The sequence below is a fragment of the Ambystoma mexicanum genome, chromosome 5q (assembly GCF_040938575.1).
Source record: "Ambystoma mexicanum isolate Mex_15411 chromosome 5q, UKY_AmexF1_1, whole genome shotgun sequence".
Lineage (NCBI taxonomy): Eukaryota > Metazoa > Chordata > Amphibia > Caudata > Ambystomatidae > Ambystoma > Ambystoma mexicanum.
Genome location: NC_090933.1, coordinates 752,125,766 through 752,153,754, shown reverse-complemented (window position 1 = coordinate 752,153,754; position 27,989 = coordinate 752,125,766). Strand labels below are relative to the sequence as shown.

The 27,989-nt window shown below is 45.8% G+C and overlaps 1 protein-coding gene and 1 long non-coding RNA gene across 3 annotated transcripts in view; one reads left to right on the top strand and one right to left on the bottom strand.

Moving 5' to 3' along the window:
• The window catches only part of ZFHX4 (zinc finger homeobox 4), a 193,672-nt gene extending 183,698 nt beyond the window's left edge, over positions 1-9,974 (bottom strand). For both annotated transcript variants that reach the window (XM_069621230.1, XM_069621231.1), the window contains exon 1: positions 9,323-9,974. The gene's annotated coding sequence lies outside the window, so the exon portion shown is untranslated. The remainder of the gene's footprint in view (positions 1-9,322) is intronic.
• LOC138497640 (uncharacterized) overlaps positions 7,377-27,989 on the top strand; it is a 182,407-nt gene continuing 161,794 nt past the window's right edge. Inside the window, exon 1 of the long non-coding RNA XR_011278624.1 lies at positions 7,377-7,837. This is a non-coding gene — a long non-coding RNA (uncharacterized lncRNA). The remainder of the gene's footprint in view (positions 7,838-27,989) is intronic.

Here is a 27,989-nt window from a genome sequence, read left to right as displayed (position 1 = left end):
CCACTTCAAGTGCTGCCCATGATTTCCTTGTTGACAGCGAGCACTTAAACAGGCTTCTGTGACCAGGAGCAACGGGCAAACAGTGGGTTCTAGCTGTCCTCCAATCACATTGCAAGGGTGGGGGTGCATGATAGGGGAACCTCCTCTCCACGACTCTGACACACATACTCACAGACAGACACAAACACGCTCTCTCTCTCCCTCTCCTCTTGCTATTTGCATCAACTCCTGGAAACTCCTGGACGACCTAGAAAAGTGCTTAGACGATCAGCAAGTGGCTAAGCCAAACTGAGAGCCAAGTATTTTTCCTCTTTACACCATACAATGCACGTGTGCCAGCGGGGCATTAACTAAAAGGCCCTAATTATGGTACAACAGCAGTTGTAAAGGACTAGCATCAAACAAAGCCAAGTAATGCTGCTAGGGGCACACATGTGCACTTCAAAATCTAACACACCCATCTTGTTTTTATTTTCATGGGGAAGACTGCATGCACTTTGCAGCACGTTCCAATCTTGTGGCAAGATTGGCTAAGCCCGTCAAACTGCCGAGGTTGATACATTGAGTACAATTAAAATGGGGTAATGATAATACCTGCTATTAAACCACTTAAAAGAGATAGGAATTTGGCATGAAGCTTCATATATAATAATTATTAAAAAGATTGCTATAAAAGTGAACCACAATTCTATCTCCTACGTTAGGACAATGTGAGTAACATGTTCCCTACAGGTTCCAGTGCACTTTGGTTGTAAACGGGGGGTGCTCCAGGTTAGTTTACACGTTTGACACCTCACAAAGAGAGAACTGCCTGCGTTATATACAAGTGTACTTGCTCCCAAAACAAGATAGTCTTTCTCTGTATAAGAATATAAAGTACATATGCAGAACTGGTTGTGATTACATCCATTGGGTCAGATATACAGAAACCTTTTTCAAAGGCGTAATCCCGTTGAAAAATACTTTGTGAATCAGGCCCACTAACTTTAACAACTGCAATGGCTTGTTGACAAGTCTTGGTGTGCACAGTGAACATAATGTTCACAAAAACAAATAGCATCTCTGCTTTAAAATGGAAACTGCATCAACTCTCAAGCAATCCTTAGCCTCAGTAGAAATAGATGTGTAATGTTATTGCAAGCACAATTACAGCTGCAATTCTACGCAACTTTAAAAATCTAAACATGAATCCTATATTAAAGAAAGGCCCTCAACTGGAGTTGGGTGGGCCTTCATGCAAAGCCAATCTGGACAACACCTAGCTTCACTGAAAATATGTCTGTGCCTTTCCTGTTGATACGACATCTTACAAGTGTGGAGGACATGGTCCTATGGACTTGCAGTAAATTGGTCACTATGGAGATTAACTATGTTAGCGACACACGCATGCCTCTTGGAATACAGCAAGTTACCAAGCACACCCTCATCTTCTCCTTGCCATGCACACTACACACTGATCAAAATGCCCAAGCCTATGTATGCGTACAGCCAAACAGGCTAGGATGATGGCCCACAGATGCCTAACGTATCAAGCAACCCAAGCTCATGAACCTGCCACACACACAACTATCCGCACATTTCCAAACATGAAGATGCTCAAATGCAGTGGAGGGATGTTTCTCTGATCAGTTGTGCATCATTACTTTAACAAAAACAACCTCTCTTGCTATAACACTGACCACCACACACCCTTCTTTCCTAATATGATCCAAAGAGCCAAGATATTACGCACATGTCAAACGTTGTGCTTCACAGGACCCAACAACATCATATAAAAGACCACCGATTTTGTTCAGTTACAATGTCAAAATTTGTATTGTACAAGATGCTGAGAGGATGTCACCTTATTTTAGGTCTTTATAATGTTTTGTGTTTTGTGAGTCAGACATATGCCCTCATAATGACTATCTTATGTCTCCATACAATAGACAGGCATGCAGTACGTTTTCCAAGTGTATATGTCAAACAAGCACGTGATTATTAGTGGAAACCGCCATGCCGGTGACAGCATTTGAGTCTTGCCAACACACGTGTAATCCACCAGGACTCCAGAATACACCTGTGCTTTGACCATATAGGTCCTGGGGGCTGAAAAGTATACTCCAACTTCATAAAGGTAACTTGCTACTTAAGTAGTTAGAAAGCGAGAAAAATATTTAAGGTAGATTGTGGAATAAAAGGTATCAGTGTCATCGAAAGCCCATCGATTTGAAATATTAACACATTAACAGTTTGTAAAAACACCAGAGGGAAACGGCTACTATGGAAAGCAAATAACTCTACACAGCGCCGACCAGCACTGTCCTTTCATTTGTCCTATTCCATGGTGCCTACATTTGCATTGGACCAGTGAACTATTATCTCAGCAGGGGCGTTACTGAACTGGCCTAAGAACTTCTGATCTGCGAGTTCTACGAAACAGCAGTAAACAAAACAGTCCAGCATTTGGTGGGATAGGCCAAGGCCTGTCTGCTTTAGCTCCAAGCTGATCATTTGGTGACTTGGCATGCAGATAAACAATAGTCTATTGCTAAATGTAATTACTTAAAGGGCTATGCAAACATGAATCCTTTTCCTCTTTTTGTGTTTTGTCATTTATGGTATTTCAACTGCAACACCTTGTTAACTAACAAGTCCCCCCTTAGCTTGTGTCCACCACAAGAAACAGGTTGTGATGTCTGTTAATCTAGCTTCTCCCTCACCTGCGGCGAAAGAATTGACACCATCCTGATGAACAGATGGAGAATAGTAGTCTGTTTGGGTAGCTGACTCCTCTTCACCTGGAAGGAATGAGCTGTGGCGCTTCGAATTTGCCACTAGGAGACATGGTTTAGTTCTTCATATGAACTATAAATACATGCCCAATGTGCAAGGAACACAGGGGAGAAGCACTGCTAATGTTATGAGAGTGCCAAGGCAGTACTGCATTGATATTGCTAAGTAGACACAACGGGTTGGATTCACAAAATGTTTTTCAATGGGGGCATTCCACTGAAAAAGGCTTTGTGAATCAGGCCCAAAGTATTTGTTGTCAAACCCGATATAGCAATGCTTGGTAGGTAGACAAGGTGTTCATGAATCATACCATACGTTACTTCAAACAATATTTTTCTATTGATAACTGACACAAAAAAAAAATCTTCAACAAGTTAAGATGCTGGATGGCCAGGAGTCAATATTTGACAAGCTTCCGACTGTCATGTTTCTGAAACCTACTACATGCAGACCTGTGTTGATCATCTCTGGAGAGCGCCATTATCATACATATTACTCCACCCGATGATGGAGAGCAGGGCTGGCTCGGAAAGTAGCTGAAATCGGATCCTTCGCTTGTTTTCTCAAGTCTTGGGCAAACATAACTTTGGGGGAGAGCTGAGCAGAGAAAGAAAGAGGAGCCTTCATTTTCATCTGCCTTTCATCTTAGTTAGGCAGTCAACCATTCACGGCCCCTTTCAAGAGAGCTTTTCGGTATGCAAAAAAATGCTAATCCTTTTCCGATGCTTTCACACTTGTGTAAACCCCCATTCCTTCCACTGAAAAGCAATTATATCAGTTTACCTTTCCGTCAAACGTAGGATTCATATTCCAGTAGCAGAATCGCTCTTATGCTCCAGTTTCTTAGGTAAGGGAAGCAGGTTATTAGCAGATGCAATGCTTTTTGTATGAGACCGTTTTTAAGACAGGGGACAGGGAAGAGGGCTTTGGTTGTTGCTGGGGAAACTCCTTTCAGTGCCAGAGCTGACCTTCCCTCTGCAGAGGCCTGAATAGAAAGAGCCCCACTCTGCTCTATTAATCAGAAACAAATTATGAAAGAATGCGGCCGGGCTGCTTGACAATTCCCTGTCTTCGAAGGCCCAGTAACTGCAATGTGACAATGCCCTCTTCGTAGGTAATAAACGGCCATGACAAATGGAGCCGGGAAAATGTTTATTTGCATATGCAAATCCCCCCACAAGGGAACCATGTACAAACAAGTGTCCCTGGAAGGTGGATTAGGCAAACAGTGCTTTGTTTTTTTTGGTAGTTTGTATCCCAGGACATTAGTCAGCCACACAATTAAAGCTGTCTCCATGGAAACTTATGAAATGTCAACATGGTATGAGTTAAATTAGAAAGCCAGTTGTGTGTTCCAACAATCCAACTTGTAAGTCATTATTGTTTCGGAACAATAGCACAATTGTGGTAGGGTGATCTGCACAACATAAATACGGTCCAAAAATGGCAATTTGCATATGCTAACCTAATTAAGAACTAATTACATGCATCTTGTTCATATTAACATGTATTGCTTCCTGATCCCTCCACCCCCATGTCCCTGGCGCTATTTCATTTTGAACCCGGGCCAAGTCTCTAACCCATAAAACAACCGTGCGGTGCGAAAGCTTGCCTTGTAGGCATAGGCCTGAGGCAAACACAGGAAAGCCCTTCATATCTCAACAGTAGGCTTAACCTAGCCTCTACCTCTTTCTGAAACACCCTCACCCCACACACTCACGCACGTCTATGCGCACAGAATGCAGTTATAGGCACACAAACACATACACCCACAAAGTATTTACACTGACACACTTTACGTGCGCAATAAATATTGCAGTATGTACATAAGAATAAAAAAATAGAATGAAAGATAGATATGCTTATGTCGACTGCTTAAATGAAAACTGCCGCTTACATGACATTTTTGCTGTCACTGTATTTTTAAACTTTATAATCAGAACGATGCTTTTCCATGAGCTGACACGCACAAGAGAACTAAAAAAGGGGGAAAGCCAAGGATCTGGGAACTTGTGTTTTACCTAAATATATGCAATGTGGATCCGTGCGGTGGCAGTTACACTTTTTGGACTATTCAAGCCACTGAATGGAGTTAACAATATCGTTTTTGGAATTAATTGTAAATGGGACTAGACTATCCGTGCGTTTTGGCAGCCATAAAAAACTATTCCTGAACATGAAAGGACGTATATTATTTTAATTTCGCACCCCAAAAATATCTCTCCTATTTATCTGTCTGATAAATATGACTTTCCGAAGCCAAATAGACAGGCCTCGGGAAGAAAAACAAACAGCTCGCAGAGATTATTAAGGAGCCTTTTGTGCTTTCGCATCTGCATTTCTTTCACAGGCTAAACTAAGCGCGTCTGCTGTGCGTTCCTTAGGAAGGAATAGTTCACACTGAATGGAAAAAATGTCCTATCACACATGTAATTCGTGCAGCTGTGCGGAGCTTTCGCCAGATGGTTTTAGACCATAAACCAACACAGAATGATAGACAGCAGGCCTTCCCCATAACATAGGTTGAAGTCACAACCTCAAATGCTGCCATATATTTTTCATCAGGCACCGTTTCTTTTCAGAATACATGTATGCATTGTGTTCTAAACGTATCAACGCAATACTCCCTTTAGGTTAAGGGCATCTCATCTATATAACTGTTTCTTTGCTATGTAAATATTTGCAACTGGAAAATTGTGCCTTGAAACCTCTCATAGGAAGCCAATCACCAAACCGTAAATGGGTCAAGTCATGTATGCAAAACAGTGCGATCAAAACAGGCCTCTTTTAACACCATACCAACACAGGGGGGATCTGTCACGGCAGAGTAAGGCATTCCACTAACACACGCTGATTAATAAAACGGGGCACAGCACTGAAGAATATTGACCAAATCACTAATAAGATTGGAGCTGCAATTGATTTTGAAATAAATCAATAGGAGATTAACACAATATTTGCAAAGCAGTGCAATGTTGTAGATACGTCGCGTAAACATGCATATCATATTTTCAATACCTTTTAGCGCTTAATCGAACAAGGGCTTTCCACTATTGAGGATGCTCTACACTACATTCTGTAAAACACCTCCAGCCATTAAGAGAAAATCCAGAATCCGTGCATGGAACACGCCTACGACAAGCCTTTCTCCTGAGAAAGATTTTAAATCATCCAGCCTCTTCTAATAGACTTGAGACTTATTGAGGTAGAAACCATAAAAAATGAAGAAGGGAAATTTAATCCCTGAAATATTGATTTGCACATTAATATCATATAGGCAGGGGGCAATTTGGCTTCATGGAAATGACACATTGTCGACCCCTGGTGAAGTCAGAGCCAATCTAACTGCTGAACATGTCTGAATCTCAAGAGTTATTAAGGGCTTCCCTTCTTGCCTTTATGACTTTTCTCCAGCCTAGCTATGTAATCTTAAATGTATTATCTTTAAGAAATAATTGTAAAACCCCAGGGGCTTTGCAGTTAATGGAAGAGAGGAGAAAACCACATCAGATTCTGAAATGCAACATTAAACCCTTGCAATCAACACAACCACCTCAATTCTCATCCATCCAGTGTACGGTCTAATACTTGCTATTAGAGGAAATCTAATTTTATTGTGTACATTTAGGCTCGTGGTAAGGGCTGGACAAGCATATTCTACAATATTAAAAGGTGTGCTTGTAACAGCCTTTTGCAGATGCTTATTTGCTGGCCTAGCACATCTTTAAAAGCCAACATAACAAAAAATAAAATATTTAAGCGATCGTGGATTTCAGAAGAACGACATACACACACAGACACACACACGGAAGGAATTCTGTAGCTGAAAGTAATTGCGTGCTTGAGCTTTACGGAATAATAAAGCAGTGATTCTACACACAGCCCGAGCAAGTACTGTTAGTGTGGCTGACACAGATGCTTTACCTGACCTCTCTTTGTTCCTTAGACATAAGGTTCACTTTGCAGATATACGACTGTCCCCATTTATTTCATTGACCCTGCTGTTTATTATTACAAACTAGAACACAAACAGATCGTATGTTTATGTTGAGTAAGCCTCGCGCGGGCATTGGAGAGAGTAAGCGTTTCACAATCATGTATCTGGGACTGCAGCCCTGTTCTAGTAACAACTGTTCAAAGATAACAAACAGGCTGGGAGCAATGAACGCTCCCGGTAAGTCCAAGCACTAGTGAACTGGGAGTAAAACGGCTCGCAAAGGGATCTTTTGGAATGTTCCTCTTTATAGGCATTGCAGGCGTGGAGAGCTACAAGAGATCCTCTAGATCCTTTCCTTTGAATACTCGGTCTCGTGAGGGTCACCAGCCTGGAGAAACTTTGGGAGCAACACTGGGTTAGCTGCCCATAAGAATAAGGGAAGAAAATCAACCGCAACAGTGCAATCTTCTCTTGGTAGACCATCCAAGTCCAAATATTGTCATTCCTCGTAAAGCAGAAGCACAGAGGCTGCCCCGTCAAAAACACAGCAAAGGCAATGCTGGTGGCACCGAGAGTGTTACATACCCAGGCGGTTTTTGCATTGCTCTCTATGGAAGCGATCGATGCCCATGTCACTGTCGTGTCCCAATCGCAGCCAAGGCTCTGCCTCAATCTAAGCAGAAGCCGAAAAGGCTCGGCCGCCTCGCACTGCTCGGGCGTCCAGAGCCCCCATACCGTGCTCTGCTGCTATCTTAGACGTGCATTTCTGACACTGTGCACCGGCCCAGCTCCAAGGGAGGCTCGCGGGCACCTCGCAGAGAAAAGCCCTTCCGTGCTCGCCATCGACGTGACCACTGACTAAAATGGAGAAGGGTTCAGACAAAACGGAACAAGGCATGAAGCGGAGGAGGAAATGGAAGTGTCAGGCAACCGAATGAGGATGGACGGACTTCCGTGAAGCCTGCCTGCCTGCCTGCCCTTCCCCTGCCGCCGGCAGCAGCATGTTCTCCAACGCCTGGGCTTCTGCATGCGTGCTCGTGCGCTTGGAGAGGGGATCTGACTCTGTGGCTGGGTAAGGGGGCTCTGCTGCTGGAGGGAACCGCTGCCCGGATCAGCCTCAAAAAGGTAACCGGGCACCATCGGCGGATTCCTAGCGTGGGGAGGGGGCTCTGCTGGGCCCCTTTGGGGCTTTGTGCTTCAACCTTGGCAGGGGGTGGGGGAGCGAAAGGGCACACATCCTGACCTTCCCTGGAGGACTTTTCTAGGGCTATCCGTGGGCTACGTCGTGGGGACAGGGGTGCCATCCTGCCGGGTTATTCTGGGGCTTTGTGTTACGACCATGGTAGCGAGCGGAAGGATCCCATTCTGCCTTCCCCGAGGGGGCTACTCTGGAGCGATGTGTGAGCACCTGCCCTTCCTGGCAGGCTCCTCCGGGCCTCCGTCTACGGGCAGTGGGCACGGGGGCAACAGTCGGACTCCCCAGGGTCTGACTAGGTGCATCAAGGCAGGGGTCCGCGGGGGCGTAATGCGACGACGGAAAAATAACAAGTTATGTTTTTCAGAAGAGCCGTTTTTGTGATCGGCAGCTGTGTTGCACGTAGTGTTTGCCTGGCTCGATTTCAGATAACATTGTGGTAGCTTTTATTGTTCGAAGCCGGTTGTACGGTCGCCGTAGGAGAGGGGTGTGTGAACTCGGCGTCCTGGGTGCTAGGGCTGCTCCACAATACGGGGTCAGGCGGCAGCTGTCCGGAGCTGGGGCGCCCCATACACAACCGCAAGCATGCTCGGAGACGACGAGAGACGAGAGGTTCCTCCGTAAAAACACAGAGCCTGGCGGAAGCCCTCGGGGCTCCTTCCTCCGGGCACCACGGCACGGAGCTCCCAGCAACCCGAGCTGCAAAGTTTCCTAAGGGAGAGCGTGCGAGGCACGGAGAACACAAGTAAATGTACTCTCACATGGGTACGTATGGGCATGTGCGTACATACACCCGACGACTTGCATTGTGGTGCTCGGGAGGCTGGTGTCTGGGAGCATGTGTGTAGCTTACGGAAAGAAGCGTCCATGTCTCCCTTCGCTGGAGCTCGAGGGGTGCGGGCTGTGTCCAGCGGGGACAGCGCCTCGGAGCGGGCATGCACTCGCAGGGATCTGTAGTGTTCGGGGCAGGAAGATCGGGTTGCTGTGTTTGCATGGTCCCCTCTGCCCGGGTCTCTGGTGGGCTGTACAGGAACTTGGGCGCTGTGTGCGAAGGGATTCCAGTGGTTTGCACCGAGAGCTCGTGTGCCCCGTCTAAGAGCCTAGGGGGGGCTCTTCAGAAGCTACGGAGCCCCCGGAGGACGTCTCGGTGGGGTGGACTGTAGAGATAACTCGGAGCCCCCTCCCCGGGGTCTCAGAGCGGGCCTCGCAGCAGCCGGCGCTGGCCGGCTGGCCAAGGATCCAGGGTCCGGAGAGAGGCGTCAGGGCTGTGTGCACAGAGTGTGTGTGAGCGAGGCGGAGGGGAGGGAGAGCGAGCGAAATATCAAAGATTGTGCAAGATCAGCTTGGAAAGATAATCGATACCCGACCTAAATTTAAACACAAACTACTCAATAAAAGTTAAAGAAAGAACTTACTTTCCATCGCCCCTTGCGCGGCTCCTGCCTTGATCTTCTCTCCTTTTTAAAACATTTTTGGGGGCACAGCTTTCTTTTGCTCACCGCTGATCAACATCCAAAGAAACCGGGGAAGCAAAAAAATCACTCGGAAAAAAATTACAAAAAATAAAAATTACAAAAAAATGCGAATAATCCTGGAAGTTCAGAGAGCTGCTTGCATGGCAGTGCTCGGGAGGAGCAGGGAGCAGCGGTGCCGGAGGTCCGGGGGTGCTGCCCGGGGAGCAGTCTGCGCCCGCCGCCGGCTCGCTGCTCGTTCGTGCACGGGCTGGGGAGAGGAGCAGAGGAAATGAAAATCCGATATGTCTTTATTCTGCTAATTATTATCGTTTTAGCCCTGTTTAAAAAAAATGGCTGATTAAGTTGAGTGCGCATGTCTTTGTGTGTCTATTCCCGATATGCACTCTGGGAATGAGCGCGGCGGAGAGCAGAGGGAGAGGTGTAATTAGTGAGGTGATCAACAGTCTGCAGATTGCAAATGACGCGCAGGCTGCAGAGAGAGAGCAGAGAGGGAGCCGAGCCGGCACCGGGCTGGGCAGCCAGCAGCACAGCGCGCAGCGCGCAGCGGCAGCAGCGGCGGCAGCAGCATAATCAGCGCGCAGAGCCGGACGGCTAATTGGCAGCACGCATATACATATGGATGGCTCCGCCAGCGCGGGCCTTTATACATATTTATGGACGCCCGTGCTGCACACCCGGACGTACACACGTACAAACACCGACTGCTCTTGCATGCAGCATGTACAACGTCCACAATATACCGACAGGGACTCATTCGTACATGCATATACATGCCCCAACTCATTCAAGACTTAACATATACATACAAATAGACATTCATAGAGGCACGTGATGCACACATACAGCTTCTACATACATACATGCACACATGTATTTACATACATACTCGCGCACATAGCCATGCATCTACATGCACATACGCACACCCATAGACGTATATGTAGATTTATATACATGTTTACAGATTTGCACACCCAATAGTGTTACAGAAATTCACACCATTGCACTTCTGCTTTCAAACAAGTAGACAACAAATTGTGCATATTAATTTATGAAAAGTGATTTCATGACAGTTTAGGCACTGACACAAATACTTCAATGTCTTTAAGTGTGTGGCCTGGTGACAGAATGGAGTTCGGGAAACGCAATGCTACACAACTATGTGTACTGGAGATGAGTAGCACAGGCGGGTTTACACTAGGAGAAATGAAATGTGAACATGCACGCTTGAATAGAGACAAGTCTTTACTTCTTTCAGTACTCCTATTTTCATTAGGGCCTTTCATAGCATGCGCTAACATACCTGCATCACAACAACGTTAAAGCAACCCTTAAAACAGAGACACTTGAAACTCTAGTTCCAATGTTATGTTTGCTGAGTGGAATTTAAGCTTATTATTTAACAATGTAAAATATCATTAGCTAAAAACTATGAGTTCACATAGTTCCAATCCTCCATGCAGAGAAGATTCCAGCGAGCTGGCATGTGCACTAGGCGAACACGTGCAGGCTCCTATGGGGTGGCCAGGGCAGCAAATGCCAACCGAGAACTTAGGAGGAGTTTAACGCGCATGGACGTTCCCAGTGTCAAGGGGCAGAGAGGCAGGTGAACCATAACCTCGCGTTTGATCTCTAGTGCCTCTGAAGTTCCGATTCCTTCTGCAGGACGGCATGCCAAAGCAGTGTACCCCAGGCCTTCAGCACCAAACCCACCAGATGCCAAAAACAGGGGAACTCTAGCCCAAGGCTTCCGCAGAACTGGGGATGGGAAGCAAGGCTCAGGTGAACCCCTGACTGAACTCACGCATTCTCCGTGAGCGTCTGTATTTGGAGGCACATGTTTACCTGGCGGAGTTCAGCAAGCACAGGTAGGGCGAGACTATGAACGGGTCTTGCGCAAAGGTCCAGCTACAGCTCCGAACACAAGACAGGCCTGACGGAATAACAATAGACTGGCAATGGGAAATGTGCAGCGTGTACTATAAACTGAAACGAAGCCATTCCACAGTACGGACAGAGAGTGGTCTCCCGAAAAAAACAGAATCGCCCCTTCCAAGTACTTACTTATGGAAAACATACTGGAATGTCTCAAGTATTTGGAAGATATTGATTCGAACACAAACGTCAATACATAGTCATACCTTGCAAAACATGTCAGCATCAATTATCAATCCATCAGAAACTACACTATCATCTCAAGTACAGTTTACCGGAAAAACATTCCTTATTACATGTACGGATAAGTCTTGGCATTGCGCAAGACTGCAAAAATATACATAGACGCAGATGTACCTACATGCATAGCATGCACACTCGCGTGTACGCCGCATAGTATATGTCTGAACACACATATTAAAGATAGTCCAAATGTTTTAAGCACAGGAAATCTAGGTTGGTATTCAATCAAAGCTAGTGGAATAATGAAGTGTCCAAGATCATGGTAGAACATGGAAATGCATTCTCTGTGACCCTCTTTCCAGTTTATTTGCAAACTTAGATTAAGTGCAGAAAGCGCTAGCAAAACGCAGAAGGCCAAAGCTGCATGGCCCCTGGTTTGTTGTGGTTTCCTTAAGGCCCGCTTTATAAGTGTGTTTTGAGTTACTGGCGTGCAGCTACTTTGACAAAAGGGAAGAGGGCCGAGATTGTGAACGGTGACTCCCCATGTCCACCCCTTCTCTTGCATGAATGTGTTGTGCCCCTCCTAACCCCTCCCATCTCCCTTCCCTAGTACGTTATCTATCAGAAATCAAGAAGGACGTGGAGGGTTAGAAGGACACCGAGGCTCGCCAACAGTGCGGACAAACCCAGGACCACGCAGGCGACGGAGCCACACGGGCAGATCCGAGAAGGAGGGTCTGACCGGACGCTCGTAGCTCCACGAGGGTCGAGGACACGTGTGAAGGCGAGAGCCAGCCATAGGAAATAAAGGAGGAAGAAAGGAAGGAAGGCATTAAAAGAGCAAGGAGGCAGGCATCCCTAGGCAGTCGGAGGTTTGTCCATCTCCCCCTCACAAACATCTTTCAGCCCTCCCTCGTTATAGCCTCATACGAGGAACTAAGGCACCACTCTTGAATAATACCCTAACCCTGCAGTTTTTCCCCAATAACCCCTTCCTATTCCGTGCCTCTTCTATCAGTTGCTCCCCTCTTTTCCAGGCCACTCTCTCTGCATGATCCATCGATGCATCCACACCATCACAGCAACACCTCTATTTTTCTGGTACAAAAAAAACCGTGCACAGCAAAACCTGACCACAGCTTTAAACACACACGCAAGCCATAAATATCGAAATTAATATTGTCGGTTCGTTCACATCTTAGATCTCATTTTAAACAATTCTGAGAAAACCGAGAACAAGAAACAAAATATGTGTACTAATGCACCAATCTCCAAAAGGTATTTTATTGCTACACAAATAGATTGTGAAAGGGCGCGGGACGTCCCTGGGTTTAATTACACGCTATCTCATGTTTTCTGTTTTAACGATGGCATTGCCTAATAAATGTGCCAGCCCTCCCCCTGCCTGGCCAGCCCCAGGGAGAGCGGATCCGTGTCTTCAGACTGCGCCCTCTAAGTCTATAGATGAGCTCAGTTTGAGACAAGGAATTACAAGATTTCAGTGTTAGAGACCCTTTATCTAAGCAGCCGACACTTTCACATCCCCCCTCGCCCTTTTTCTTGTGTTGTCCCTTCTCCCCGGGGACTCGAGGGGGCAAGGCGGGGTAGTGAGGGGAAGCGCGAGGGGGGTACTTCACAAAGGCAGCAAGTTAACTAACATTTCTGTTTAACTCGGCAATTTCTTTTCCAAACACTCTTAAATGCCGATAGTAATCTATGCCATGCTTATTAATTCCTTCCGAGGAGAGATTGACAAGGAAGCAGAGATGTAGTGTCGTCCATAAAGTACACTCGTCGCTTGAAATAATGCTTAAGCAAATAACATTCATAATATAAGAAAATGTTACTTCCCGCAAGGGCTAAGGCAACGCATCTGGCAACCTTTCGGAAATGCAGAGTTCTTTCGAAATGCACACAGAGAAAACATGCGTGGTCCAGACCTAAGCCTGCAATCTAAGAGTCAGTTGTCGGAAACGGGGTGTCAGTGTACGCAGCACATGTTTAAAAGCAATCCGACAGATGAAGCGCTTGGAAGTCCATTTCGGGCAGCTGTGCCGAGGGCTCTTGTTTTTGTTTGGGGATCTGGCTGCAGAAGGCCACCTCCGCTCATACGGGTGCACCCGACTGTTGCCTCTCAGCTGCCCTCGGAGCCCCGAGCATCCTTTATCTGGTAATAGATCCTCCTTCCCGGGACTAGGGCTTTTCTTGTGAAGAAGAGGCAGGGGACGCGGAGGAGAGAATCGCCAGTCAGGGAGCTGGGAGCACTCTGGGTAGGAAGAGGTCAGCTCTCCCTAAAAGAATCCTGACCTCACTCCCCTCCCTATTGTTTATCCACAGAATCATCTTTCTCCGGCCGCCGATAGAAATCCAGCCCGCAGCCCCAAGAGCCGAAAGGCTACCAGCACGGCAACGTGTCGGAGGCAGCCGCCCTTTCCACCCCTGGCACCACCGTCAGCCAGACGAAACCCCCAGCACATAAATCCTCCAGCACAGGTCCGGCGATCAGCAGCAAGAAAGTGACCACACACGGACAGCCGTGCCTCCTCACCCCCACGGCGATCAATACCGCTACCACCTCAAATCGATACCCACTCCAGCCCCCCCTAATCAATAGCCTAAGCACAACACGGGCAGATCGCGAAAACGGAGCAGTAGCACCTCAAAAAGGAGAGTGCGCAAACCTGGCAAACAAGGGCAAAACGCCTTTAAACATCTCTTAAATCACACAAAGGCTGGATGCGAATACAGCAATAGCCACACCATCAACACCCGAGTCAAAATCCGAAATCTCGGAAACACACAACAGCCAAAGGCAGAAAGTCACAACTAAACCGATGTTTGATTACAGCGAAATGCAGAATACACAACATGCAGGAATCACTCATTTCTCAAAAATATCTATTGCTCCACGACAATGGCAAGGATTCCCAAATACAAGAAAAGTCTTGCCCCGGAATGTATGAGCACATCACACACGAACAATACAAAACCGAACATAACATGATTAGCTGTAAGGGTGAACATAATTGTCCAAACAAATAATGGCAATGAAAAGTCTTAGTGCAAAAAAGTAAATGATATACCTCGAGGGGAAAGGGATCTTCTCCTTTTCTTCTTTGTCTATCAGCCTCCAGTTAAAGCATATGGAAAATGCTCTCAAAACGCCAGATTTGGCACATTGTCATTGCAAAGAGAAGCGCGCGGTGATGCTGTTAAGAGAAAATGGGAAATAAATTCAGGATTGGGTGCTGCCTCCTTCAATGCGGACTTATCTAACTTTAATTTAATATTCCGCAATCACTGGCTGATCGCATATAATTCACCCAGCATTTCTACGGGGTTTGCTTAAGCATCTTGACCACGACATGGGATCATTTAAATCCAATATGTGCTTTTTATTCCAGCGATCCCCCTTTAACATTATTAACCTTTTTTGTCGCAATCGTTCCAAATAAAATAATACAACTACAGTGCTGGTTGCAGGTGTCAAAGAAAGCGGCGACACAATAAAAAAACAGCCCGCCCCTAAAACCCAAAAGCACAGAACGTTTGTTTGTACAGCACTAAAACGCAAATCGATTTATTGGCATTTCAATCGATTAGCTAAACGGAAATCTATGACAGATTTCATAGGTTTAAATGTGTAGCCATCTCGTGTATAAACGAATCTTTCTTTTTTTAAGCTATAAAGCTGCATCAAGGATAACCTGACGATACATTGAAAAATGCGTTTGCCATCAAATGACGATAATACAATTATTTCCACATGGGAAGGGATAATGGCAATGATGATAGTAATTATAATAATGAATAATTCAACAGACTTTTGACATCTATAGGGTGGACGTGGTTCAAAAGACAGCTAGGCTACTTTAAAAAATCTTTTTAAAAATAAATTAACTTTTGAAAATCAATTTTTTTTCAAACTCAATGCTAATCTGCGACTGTCAAAGGCGATTTACAGCTTTCGAAGAAGCGGTTTTCCTTTTAAAAATGTGCCCGATAGTTCATTGTTACATTTTTATATGCAAATTGCAGAAAAAATACATGTCATTTACCATTTAATTTGAAGAGACCCAAAGGTCCACCCCTTCTCTGCTTTCCCCAAGCCACATTTCAGGTGATTTGAGAGCTTCGCAGGCACACGGCCATTTGTATGCTATGTTTTACATCTTATATTAGGAATTCTGACAACAATGCTGCCTTTTACCAGACGCACAATGTATCTAGGGGCGGGAGCCGACATTCACGGTGGCGTGCTGCCCTCGGAGCTTGTGGCATTCTGGCTGCGCGAAGAGGAAGTGTTGCTCTAACGGGTATTATGTTTATTTGATAAAGAAAATCAATGGAAGTGGCTGTAAAGTAGTTAGTGAGGCGTGTGTTTGGGACTTTGCTTGAATAGTGACTCCGGCGGGCTGGTCGATGAAGCTCTGAGATCTCTGGCAATGAAAACTCACCCTCAGCCCCTGGTCCTCCTCACACCAAGCACCACCCTCTCCCGGCTCTCTTCCTCCAGGCTCTTGCCTCTCCTCCCAACCCGATCCCTTATCTCCCTTCCCCTATCCTTCAGCACATCTCATTTTTTTTATCTCCTTCACCTCTCACATCACCCCCATTATCTCTCCTTTATATTCAACTCATACATATTTTGTCTCCTCTCTTCCCTCTATCTGACCTTCAGTGTATCCATACTGCGACACTGCCAGGGTGGCCACGTCTTAATGCTACTTTGACGGATATAGTAACACTCCTAGGGTCATATCTTACACCCCACAGAAAGGCACTGAATGCACTGCATCTTTTGCAATGCAAACTGGTCAAACGTTGATCAGAATGACACCGCAACGCACAGTCCTGCCTTTAACAGTGGCTCGCTTTCCACGAGTTCTTTTTTACCAGGGAGTGCGCTATTCCAGCCCAAAGCACTCATACCACCCATTGTTTAAATTTCCTCTCTATGTGCCTCACCTGCAGTAACGACACCTGCGTTCGTTTTTTGTCCATTTACCCTTCTGTGTAACTTTTATGCCCAAGCTCGCCTCTCCTATTGACGTGAACCTGCTGCCAACAATACATGAAAACGCACCATCCCCATGCATACACCTTTATTGCCAGGTTACAATCACAGTGCAACTGCAGTGTCACAACATAACTCAGCTAACATATGTGCTTACCGTGCTTGCTTTTATAATTCAATTGGACTACCATATTTAAACATCATTATTGGCATATCTATTTCAGTATCTCACGTCTGTCATGAATTATGTATGGCATGAATTATTTACATCGTGACAACCTAACGCAGCATATCCTGTGTATGTGCCTTTTCATGTCATGCGTTTTCTGCTAGTGACTACGAAGTTGGGGAGGAAGGATAGCTCAGGGGCAACGCGTTTGACTTGGAAGCAAAACAAAACAACGCCAGCACCACAGGTTCGAATCCCAATCCCATGCTTAGAAACCCCTTGTTGGTGTTAAGCGAGTTATAAAAGAATAATTCTAATTATGTTAACTTGCCACTTACTTAATAAAACTACCAATCGTCATCCTCGATTGGCAGTTTGTGCATGACGATTACAGCACATATCGAACTGCCTTTTCAAAAAATTGAAGGTGTTGGATTGGGTTATCATGAAGTACAGCATTATTCTGTGTAGTGTGTGACTTACCACAATGAAGGTACTTTTCTATTTCCTGAACATTACTAAAGAGGACTTGTTTGGTTATATTATGATATTAGGATTTGCCCCGTTCACAACTGCCATCTGCATGCTCTCCAAGCGCTCTGTCAAATCTGGAAGAGTGTGGGTGGTTTTGTTTAGTTGGGACAAGAGGGAAAGGCAAAATTGCAGGGCTCTGTTTTGAACATGCAGATCTGAAGTACCCGGAGCTCAACGTGCTTGTAAGCTTTCGAAGTGTGAAGTGTAGAAGGCATCAAAGGCTTTATGTCCAGAGGGGCAGCCTCGCACCTATGGTGTGGGCAAGTGTTAGCCAGGGGGGGATACGTCAGTTGTATTTAGAGGTGTATGTTTGTGATGTTTTAAGTCTGGGGGAGAAGGTCTTTTTTTTTAAACCGTGTGCAGATAGCTTGTTGCGTTTGTGTGTGGTAAGGTGCAGAGAAATTGAGTGCGAGTCAAAAAATAGGGAGTTTTCCTTGGATTTATATACAGCTTTCAAATTATTGGTCTTGCTGCCAATTGCATTATGGTGAGAAGTGTTTGGCTTTAGTGCCTGACATGTGACACCGTGTCGCAGTTTAGATATTCTGGGCGACAGAGAAGTGTTCTCTTACAGTCTGCAGTGCCTTGATGTGATGTGATGTTTGGTGCTGCTTTTCAATGGCATTTTTATCACCTGCAACAATATCTCACTTTGGTAGCCACACAACAAGTTTAAGACATCAGCACATATTTTTTTTTATGTATTTGAAGAACTGGGACGTCAATTTTGATCAGACATAACTTACAACAACACATTAACAGATGGAGGATGCTTCCCCAGAAAGGTACCAGCGGAATAGCAGAAAAATAAGAACAAGAGATGGGCCAGTTTATGAGGGTTTGAGCAAAGTGAGAAATAGACCTGTGACAAAGGAAAACAATCACAGGTGACTTACAAAGGTAACTGAGGAATTCGACCATCCGCACATTGGGTGTGCACTCGCCTGGGCTTTTTTGATATTTTTTAAGAAAATTGAATGATAGTTGATCAACCTCAGAAAATGTGGGGGGCTAATCCGCACACATTTTTCTATGCTCACAGCACGACAAAAACACAGACCTGTGTACTGTGGGTGGGCACAACCTACAGACGCTGCCCCCGTCCCATTTAGTTGCAATGTGACAGCCAGGAGTACATGAAAGCACCTCAGGAGGAGGAGGGCCAAATCATCCTCCAGGCCATGGTCACCCTAATTAAATATCAAAGACTCTATTGATCTGCCCTGTTCATTGTCAGTTCTCTTGGTGGCTGCGCATACTGATAAGAGTTAATTGAAGCAGGCATGTGAGAGGTATGTTCACAGAACTAACAAAGGACAGGAACACCAACACCCCTTTGAGATGCATCTGTGTCAAAATGAATTCAGCTACCACCCTAAAGGATCAATGACAGTGAGCTGTCATGTCTGGTACATGTGTTTGCAGTAGGCAACCCCTGCATGGAGACCCCATTAAAAGGGTAGGAGTATGTAATTTGATGGAGGCAGAACGTCTGTTCTCACCACAACTTCAAGGGAAACCTGTGCTTTGATTAGGAACCACAAAGCTCAAATAACTAGAGAGACCCTTTGATCCACAACAGACAGGAAGATGGGTGGGACTTAGTAGTACATGTTTTCACCACTTTTCCTTTCCTGTTGCAAAGCACTCTTACACAGAACAAAAGACAGTTTGAGGGGATACAGGATTGGTTCATTAATGCAGGCTTAGCCTGCACCAATCACTGGTACCCATTTGGCTTTAAAAGAGGGCTGAGCCCCTCTTTTGGCAGATCACCAGAAGACATCGCAAGGAGTAACAAGAAGAGCTGATTTGGACACTGGCTGAAGGTACAGTCTGCCTAACAGCTTCAGACAGTGAAGGAAGGCCAGAATTTCAAAGAGGGAAGCAATATCCCTTCCCAAAGCATCTCCCAGGGAACAGAGGGAAATACTGATTCCAGAGGATCCTCTAGCAGCTCCAGAACCAGTACCCAGCCAGCACACAGCGTGCCCTGCTAGGATCTGCAAGCAAGTTTCCAAGGTGGGAAGTGCCAGAGAGTCTATGAATCCAAAGGAGGACGAGGCTGTTGCCTGCAACACTCTTCCCAGCTTTGGTCGTCTTTCATAAGGAGACTCAAGCTCAGCGAACAAGCATCAGCCAGCGTCTGCCTGAAAGGACATTTTCGTGCCAGTCGAGCCCCTCGAACTGCAACCAACTGAACCACTGACTGTTGTCATGCCGCAGTCACTAATGTCATCCGAGACGCCTCGACCAGTGTTTCAGACCCGCCGACCAGCACTGAGACAGCGATTCCTGACCCAGAGCCACAGTCAAGGCCAGCCTCTAGCCATCCATCCAGCCTTGCTCGCCGAACTGCCTGCCACCTCATACTGTAGCTGTCTCCCATGTGTAATCAGTCGTAGGTGCTGCAAAGCGCCCTAGAACTAACTAGACCCTGTTGAGCACCAAGAACCCCTGCAAGCAGAAGCTGCCAGGATATATTATGCAGCACCTGCGAGTCAAGGATCTCTCCCTTTGCATATGAAGGTGGCGCACGAGATACTGCTTTTTATTATTACAACCAAATTCTTTTAAGGTGGCCTCCAACCCGTCTCACACCCAAACTCCACCAGCACCCTTTGTCTCAATAGACCAGGAACCAGGCCGGTGTGTATCAATAAGGTATTCATTAATTTATTATTGAATGAAAAAGGAAAATCAACCAATAAAACAGCCACCAATGTTGTGGCAACACAAAATGCAATAAACTCTGCAAAACAACCAGGTTAAGATATACTATTACAGTTCATTCTGTTTTTTTTATGACAGAACAGAAAAAGAACAATTTACCACAAAGTAATAGCACCTAGAGTTAAGCACTCTCCCCTGCAACACTCACCCCAAACATCAATTAAACTTGATTCCTTTGAATGGAAGGTAGTGGCAAGGAGTGGGAATATAGGGGGAAAATCGGATTTGGGGTGATGCCTAACACCACAAGATGGGAAGCCAGCAAAGAAAGGGAAAACCCATTTGTGGAGCAAAATGGAGGAATGGGATTTTGATTATTAATCACAACTGCTAGGGGACAGAATAGAAGAAAATTCGTATTGCTGACACTAGAGATAGGAAAAGTTTTAGAGAATACTAATCAGCACACCAGGGCACAATAGAAATGAAATAGGAAAATCGTTTTTTGGGAGAAAGAAAAGGCAAAGGGAAAATACAGTGGCAAATGGAAATTCGTTTACACTGAGGCTTACAATGTCAGGCAGCTCAGGGAAGGGGTTTAGCTTACAATAGGAAAATCGGTTTTCAGTGACAATGACAGAGGCACATAACAGGTAGACTTCTAGGCCAAAGGGATTGCTCACACTAATGTAACCAGTTGGGGTTTGAACTGACAGATGCAAATAGGGATTTGTTTGGTGATGCACACAATACACAGACAAATTCGGTTTTAAGCTCACAATGGGAATAATTATTTTGGGAAAACACTTTAATGATGATAACAATTAAATCAAAACACTAGGAACAAGATTGTTGGTTTCAAATGTCAACAATCCCGATCCGTGAAATTCAATGGGGGAATTGATTGATTTACTTACAAAAATACTAAGGATTTACACAGACAAATGCAGGGTTTTCTTACTAGGGATATGTTAACATACACAGGCAAACAAGAGATTCTTCTAGGGGAGATGATTGAACCACACAGGCAATGGGGGTTTTCAATGGAGAAATATTGGATGCACTGCTACAAAAATGAAGGGCTTATGCAATTTAGGTTTGGGGTTATTGCTACTTACATAGCAAGCCTTTGCTTAACATCCAGGAAAGCCAGCTGCATCTCAGGACACTCTAGAAAGAAAGGGTAGGGGTCTGGTCACTCCACTCTCAAAGATGGTAAGGTTCAGCAGCCTTCTCTCCGTCCTCCTTTTCTGTTTCCCCGATTTGTATGTGGGTTCTGAGTCCTAGTACAGTCCCCCTTATATACCAGAAATGACATCACATATTTTACAATCTAGGGGGGAGTACCCTGTAATTATCCCTGCCGCTAGGATTGGACAGTTACCGTCCCTCTCTCCGCCCCCAGTCAGGATTGGCTCAGGGGAGGAGATGTCATGATGCCTACCCCCGGGCCTAAGGACCAAGCCCATCAGCTCCGGGAGCAGGCATCCAGATACCTATTAAAACCCCAACAGCCCCGGCTGGGGGCTGTTTGGGTTCAGTCCTGGCACCTTAAGCGCTTGGCTCATCATAGAAATCAGTCCTGGCGCCATAGGCGCCAGGCTCATAGACTTTACTTACCTAATGCAGACCATGCTGCTAATGAGTCCAAGCCAACGTGAGGCTTGGATGGGACTATTTTGTTACAGGAACAATTTTTTACTCGGGTGTGGTTCTGGGGGACTTCTTACCTGGAACTACTTTGGAGGCTATTTAAACCACGCCCGATCAGCAGCACATGCTTCGCGTTATTCTGCATCCAGCAGCGTAACGCTCACTGTGCCTGCAGTCTGCATCCAGTCTTCTGCCACACCCGCCTCGAATCTGGAGCTTCTAAAACAAAGAGGAAAGAAAAGGACAAGGTTAGAAACAAACTATTTTCGAATTCCTCAACTGATTTCGCATCCATCTCGCCTCCGGACCTGGAAAAGACATAATTTCTGTACGCGCCGCATCCCCAGCTGCAGCGCAGCGCCATACTCACCAGTCCTCGCAGCATCTTTCGATTCGGCGCTGCCTCCATCATTCCTTCGCCGAACTTTGGCACCTGAGAGACAAAAGAAAACAACAAGGTGAACAAATATAACTCTTATCACCAAAGACTTACCTGATTTACCACCAGAGGCATTATTCTATAATTCTCCGCATCTTCACGTGCCGCACCTGCAAAGACAGAGAAAAGAACACGTTAAACACGTGCAACATTTACCGGACAGCGTCGGGTAATACAGACTCTTACCTGAGCACCACCAGCTGCCCCGAGGGTATTTTCTCACAATCTCAGCTGCAAGACAAAGAAGGAAGGGGGGAACAAGAGTGAAACATCGGACATATTGAACTCTATGAACTTGATACTTACTGGACCTAGCCAGGAACCTCAGAGTCAATACTCTCCGGAACTCTTCCACGCCTTCAAACCATTGAAGTAACTGGCTTCAACGCGCCCCTGCTATCCATGCAGGATGGAGGGCTCATCCTTTAAAAACATAAGGTGAGGTTCCTTAAAGGGGATATCGGAGGTGATAAGATGGGAGGACGAGAACCGTGGGAGGGGGCCATCACTAGAATCCACGGGTGGCTAAATCCCTTTCTCCACTTGCAGGAGAATACTTCTATGGACCAAGCAGACGAGATTAAGCGGGCCAGTCCAGACAGTCATCTCGGCACTACGCATCACGCTGGTGGAGACCGTAACTGTCCGGATCCGATCGACGCCCCTGTGGGAACCAGGTGAGCGTAACAGAACGCAAAGCCTACCTACAAATGCCCACCCGGGCGTTATGGAAACCTCAGAAACCGACCAACTAGCCCTATTGTTAGGGGAATTTAGGGCAGAAGTGCACTCCGCGTGCCAAGAAACTAATGCCCTCAGGAGAGAACTGATTGTGTCAAAGGAGCGCACTGATGATCTTGCTAGACAATTGCTGCAAAGCCAAGCTGGGCAAACACCATTACCTGGACTCGGGAGGAATCCAACTCCTGTTTCATCGAGCAATCCTGTGCAAGTGGTTCTACCAGGAGCATTCCTTTAGCTACACCCGAACGTTTTGCTGGGGACCCGAAAAGGTTCGCCGTGTTTATGAACTAATGCCGCTTGCACTTTTTATGCAGACCTGGAGCTTTTCCGAACGACCAAGCCAAAGTAGCCTTTGTACTATCATATCTTAGTGGCAGCGCAGCGGATTGGTCAATTCCACTAGTTAACAGGGATGACCCTCTTCTACAGGATTTTCAAGGTTTTCAATTGAACATGGAAAGACTATTTTCCAGACATTCACAGGGACAGGCCTTGGACAACAGACTTTTATCCTTACGACAAGGTAACCAGGATCTACTAACCTATATCGCAAATTTCAATAGGTTAGTGGTGGAAACCGGATGGACAGAGGTAAAACGAATTACATTATTTCATCGTGGACTTCGGGGTGAACTCAAAGACGTTTTGGCTCAAGTTGTGAACCCACCTCAGGATTGTGCAGAATATATAGACTTAGTGGTCCAGTTAGACCACCGACTTCAGAATAGAAAGACTGATCGAGCTAAGTTCGAGAATCGGGTATTGGTTAAACCCAATGTTACCCCCAAAGGAACAGATGTATCAGAACCGATGCAGATCGGGGGGGTCAAGGGACCCTTAACTCAAAGGGAAAGAGAAAGAAGACGACAGATGCAATTGTGCCTGTACTGTGGGACCTCAGGACATTTTCTACGGGATTGCCCTATAAAGACATCTAAAAAAGTAGTCGGAGTTGCTGATAAAAATCAAACAGAGCCTGATTCGGGAAACGACCACGCCTGACAAGCGGAGAGGTCCGCTTGCCGAGCTTGAAGAAGGATACTCAGACCTCGCACTTCATCATACCAATGGTCCTTATAGATCCAAGGCAGCCATCACGTATGCATGCAGTTAGGGCATACATTGATAGCGGGGCCATAGGAAACTATGTGGACCACGAGTTGGCTTCTAGGATGAATCTACCTCTCTGCAAAAAGACCACTTCGGATGTCATCACCACAGTCGATGGAACTGAAATTGCCTCTGGGCCTGTAACTCATTCCACCGCAGAGATGACACTATGGGGTCAGGATGGGCATCGAGAGACTATTGTGTTTGATTTAATCAAAGCCCCGCAGTTCCAAATAATACTGGGATACCTTGGTTGGAAACACATAATCCTTGTATTGATTGGCGAGAGAAGAGAATAACCTTCCCGGATTATGCACAAACTTGTTACCCGAAAAACCCCTTGAACAAAGGCCTGGCCACAGTTGCTACTCCGGTCGTGCAGTTACCTCAGGAATATCAAGAATTCCAGGATGTTTTCCAAAAGGAACAGGCAAACACCTTACCACCTCACAGATCATACGATTGTCAAATCGATCTCATACCCGGTGCACAACCTCCATATAGTAGGATGTACGCCCTTACGGAACCCGAAAACCTTCACCTACGACAATACTTGGACCAATACCTTGCTAATGGCTTCATTCGTCCATCCAAGTCCCCTGCATCTTCAGCTTTGTTCTTCGTGCCTAAAAAGGAAGGTGACCTCAGAACGTGTATAGACTACCGCGCATTAAATCAGATCACGGTTAAGAACCGATACCCATTGCCTCTGATCCCGAATTACTAGACCAAGTAAAGGACGCTTGCATCTACACTAAATTAGATCTTCGAGGGGCATATCATATGGTACATGTAAAGAAGGGCGACGAATGGAAGACTGCTTTTCGCACTAAGTATGGGTTATTCGAATACCAGGTGATGCCCTTCGGGTTGTGCAATGCACCAGCAGCCTTCCAGTATTTTATGAACGATGTCCTTCGTGAACTCATTGACGTCTTTGTTGTTGTATACATCGACGATAGCCTAGTGTACTCCTCTTCAGAATCGGATCATGAGAAGCACGTTCGTGCAGTCCTTGAGAAACTACGCCAGCACAAGTTATACGCAAAATTGGAAAAATGCGTTTTTCATGCTACGGAAGTTGAATTCCTTGGATTTATCCTGACTCCAAAAGGAGTCCGAATGGATCTCGAAAGGTGGACGCAATCCTCAAGTGGCCATCACCCAGTTCAGTTAAAGGGGTACAAAGCATGCTCGGATTTGCTAATTTCTACCGCAGATTCATTCCGGATTTTTCACATGTTGCACACCCTATCACAGCACTTTTGCGAAAAAACAAACGCTTCTTGTGGACCGTAGAAGCTGAAAAGGCCTTCCAAGAGCTGAAAGCGAAATTCATGTCTGCACATGTCTTAAAGCATCCACGCCCTGAACTGCCCTACATAGTTGAAACGGATGCATCCAGTTTAGCCATGGGAGCTGTCCTGTCCCAGAAGCATCCTGAAACCGGCCGACTTCACCCAGTAGCATTTTGGTCCAGAAAGTTCTCGGCACCCGAGTTAAACTATGCAGTTACCGATAATGGTTATTAGCCATCAAATCCACCTTCAAGGCTTGGCGGCATTATCTACTCGGCGCCAGGCATACCATTACTGTAATCACTGATCACCGGAACTTGCAGTATTTAAAAACAGCCAAGGCCCAATCGTCGCGTCAACTTCAATGGGCATTGTTCTTTGTCGAGTTCGATTTCGTGATCACTTATCGACCAGGCTGTAAAAATTATAAGGCAGATGCCTTATCCCGAATAGGGATGGGAGAAGCATATGCGAACCCGGAACCGGTGCCTATAATTTCAGAACAAAGAATTCTTGGCATAACCACTCTACAGACACTAGAGGATATTCAGGTAAAAATCCAACAACACTTCGATCCAACAGCCCTGCAGGACTGGGTGGAGAAAGGCCCGGACTACTCGGTCATCAATGACCTACCTTATTATCAAGGGCGACTATTTCTACCACACAAGGAACTACAAGAACTAGTCATCTCCAATTATCATGACACCCTGATGGAAGGGCACCCAGGTATCGCAAAAACTGAAGCTAAAATTAAGAGTCAATTCTGGTGGCCTACCTGGCGAAAAGACGTAAAGTCATTTGTAAGGTCTTGTGGCATTTGTGCCCAAAACAAAAGTCAGAAGAAAAAACCAGCTGGCCAATTACAACCTTTGGATATTCCACCTACACCATGGCACACCTTATCGTTAGACTTTATTACAGATCTGCCTCCATGTAATGGATTTAACACCATCTCGTTATTGTGGATCTTTTTTCCAAGATGGCCCACTTTATTCCTTTAAAGGGATTACCTTCTGCTTCTATTCTGGCCAAGGAGTTCCTCGAAAACATTGTTCGAATACACAGATTTCCTTCCGTATTGGTCTCTGAACGAGGTAGTCAATTCATTTCACATTTTTGGAAGAAATGTTGTCAATTGGCACAAATCGACGTAAGGTTATCAACCAGTCACCATCCCCAGACCGATGGTCAGACAGAGAGGACCAACCAAACCCTTGAACAGTACCTACGTCGCATGCTACACCAGACCGAAAGTAATTGGAAAGATATTTTATGGATTTCCGAGTATGCATACAATAACTCTGTACATTCAGGAACAGGACAAAGCCCCTTTTATACTATATATGGACATCATCCTCGAACCTCAGAACTAGATTCGCCTCAGCATTTAGAAATGCCTGTAGTTAGTCATTTGCACTCTACTATTACACAAGCCTTTAAAGAGGCAACAGAACATTTGAAACAAGCAAAAGAGAAATATAAGAAAAATGCTGATCAACATAGAAGTGAAACTCAACAATACCAGATTAGGGATCAAGTTTGGCTGGCTACAAAACACATACCTCTGAAGGGAACTCGGACTTTTAACCCTAGATATTAGGGACCTTACACTATTAAGGCCATTATCAACCCGGTGGCCGTCAAATTGGAATTACCCTCTAGTATGCGCATTCATCCTGTCTTTCATGTTTCACTTTTAAAACCAGTTCAACCAGGAACATGATTAACCAAACCACCCGACCCTGTCTTAATAGATGGAGAACCTGAATTTGAGGTAAAAAATATCCTGGACTCCAAGATGGTTAAATCAAAACTTTTTTATTTAATCGATTGGAAGGGCTACGGACCACAAGAAAGGTCATGGGAACTAGTGGCCACGTCCATGCACCTCGGTTGATGAAAAGATTGCATCGGAACTTCCCAGACAACCAGGGCCCAGGGGAAGAACAACTTTAGGTGGGGCCTTGGAGGGGGAGTGCTGTCATGATGCCTACCCCCGGGCATCAGGACCAAGCCCATCAGCTCCGGGAGCAGACATCCAGATACCTATTAAAACCCCAACAGCTCTGGCTGGGGGCTCTTTGGGCTCAGTCCTGGCGCCTTAAGCGCCGGGCTCATCATACAAATCAGTCCTGGCGCCATAGGCGCCAGGCTCATAGACTTTACTTACCTAATGCAGACCATGCTGCTAATGAGTCCAAGCCAACGTGAGGCTTGGATGGGACTATTTTGTTACAGGAACAATTTTTTACTTGGGTGTGGTTCTGGGGGACTTCTTACCTGGAACTACTTTGGAGGCTATTTAAACCACGCCCGATCAGCAGCACACGCTTCACGTTATTCTGCATCCAGCAACGTAACGCTCACCGTGCCTGCAGTCTGCATCCAGTCTTCTGCCACGCCCGCCTCGAATCTGGAGCTCCTAAAACAAAGAGGAAAGAAAAGGACAAGGTTAGAAACTAACTATTTTCGAATTCCTCACCTGATTTCGGATCCATCTCGCCTCCGGACCTGGAAAAGACATCATTTCTGTACGCGCCGCATCTCCAGTTGCAGCGCCGCGCCATACTCACCAGTCCTCGCAGCATCTTTCAATTCAGCGCTGCCTCCATCATTCCTTCGCCGAACTCCGGCACCTGAGAGACAAAAGAAAACAACAAGGTGAGCCGAGAAAACCAACAAATATAACTCTTATCACCAAAGACTTACCTAATTTACCACCGGAGGCATTATTCTATAATTCTCTGCATCTTCACGTGCCACACCTGCAAAGACAGAGAAAACAACATGTTAAACACGTGCAACATTTACCGGACAGCGTTGGGTAATACAGACTCTTACCTGAGTGC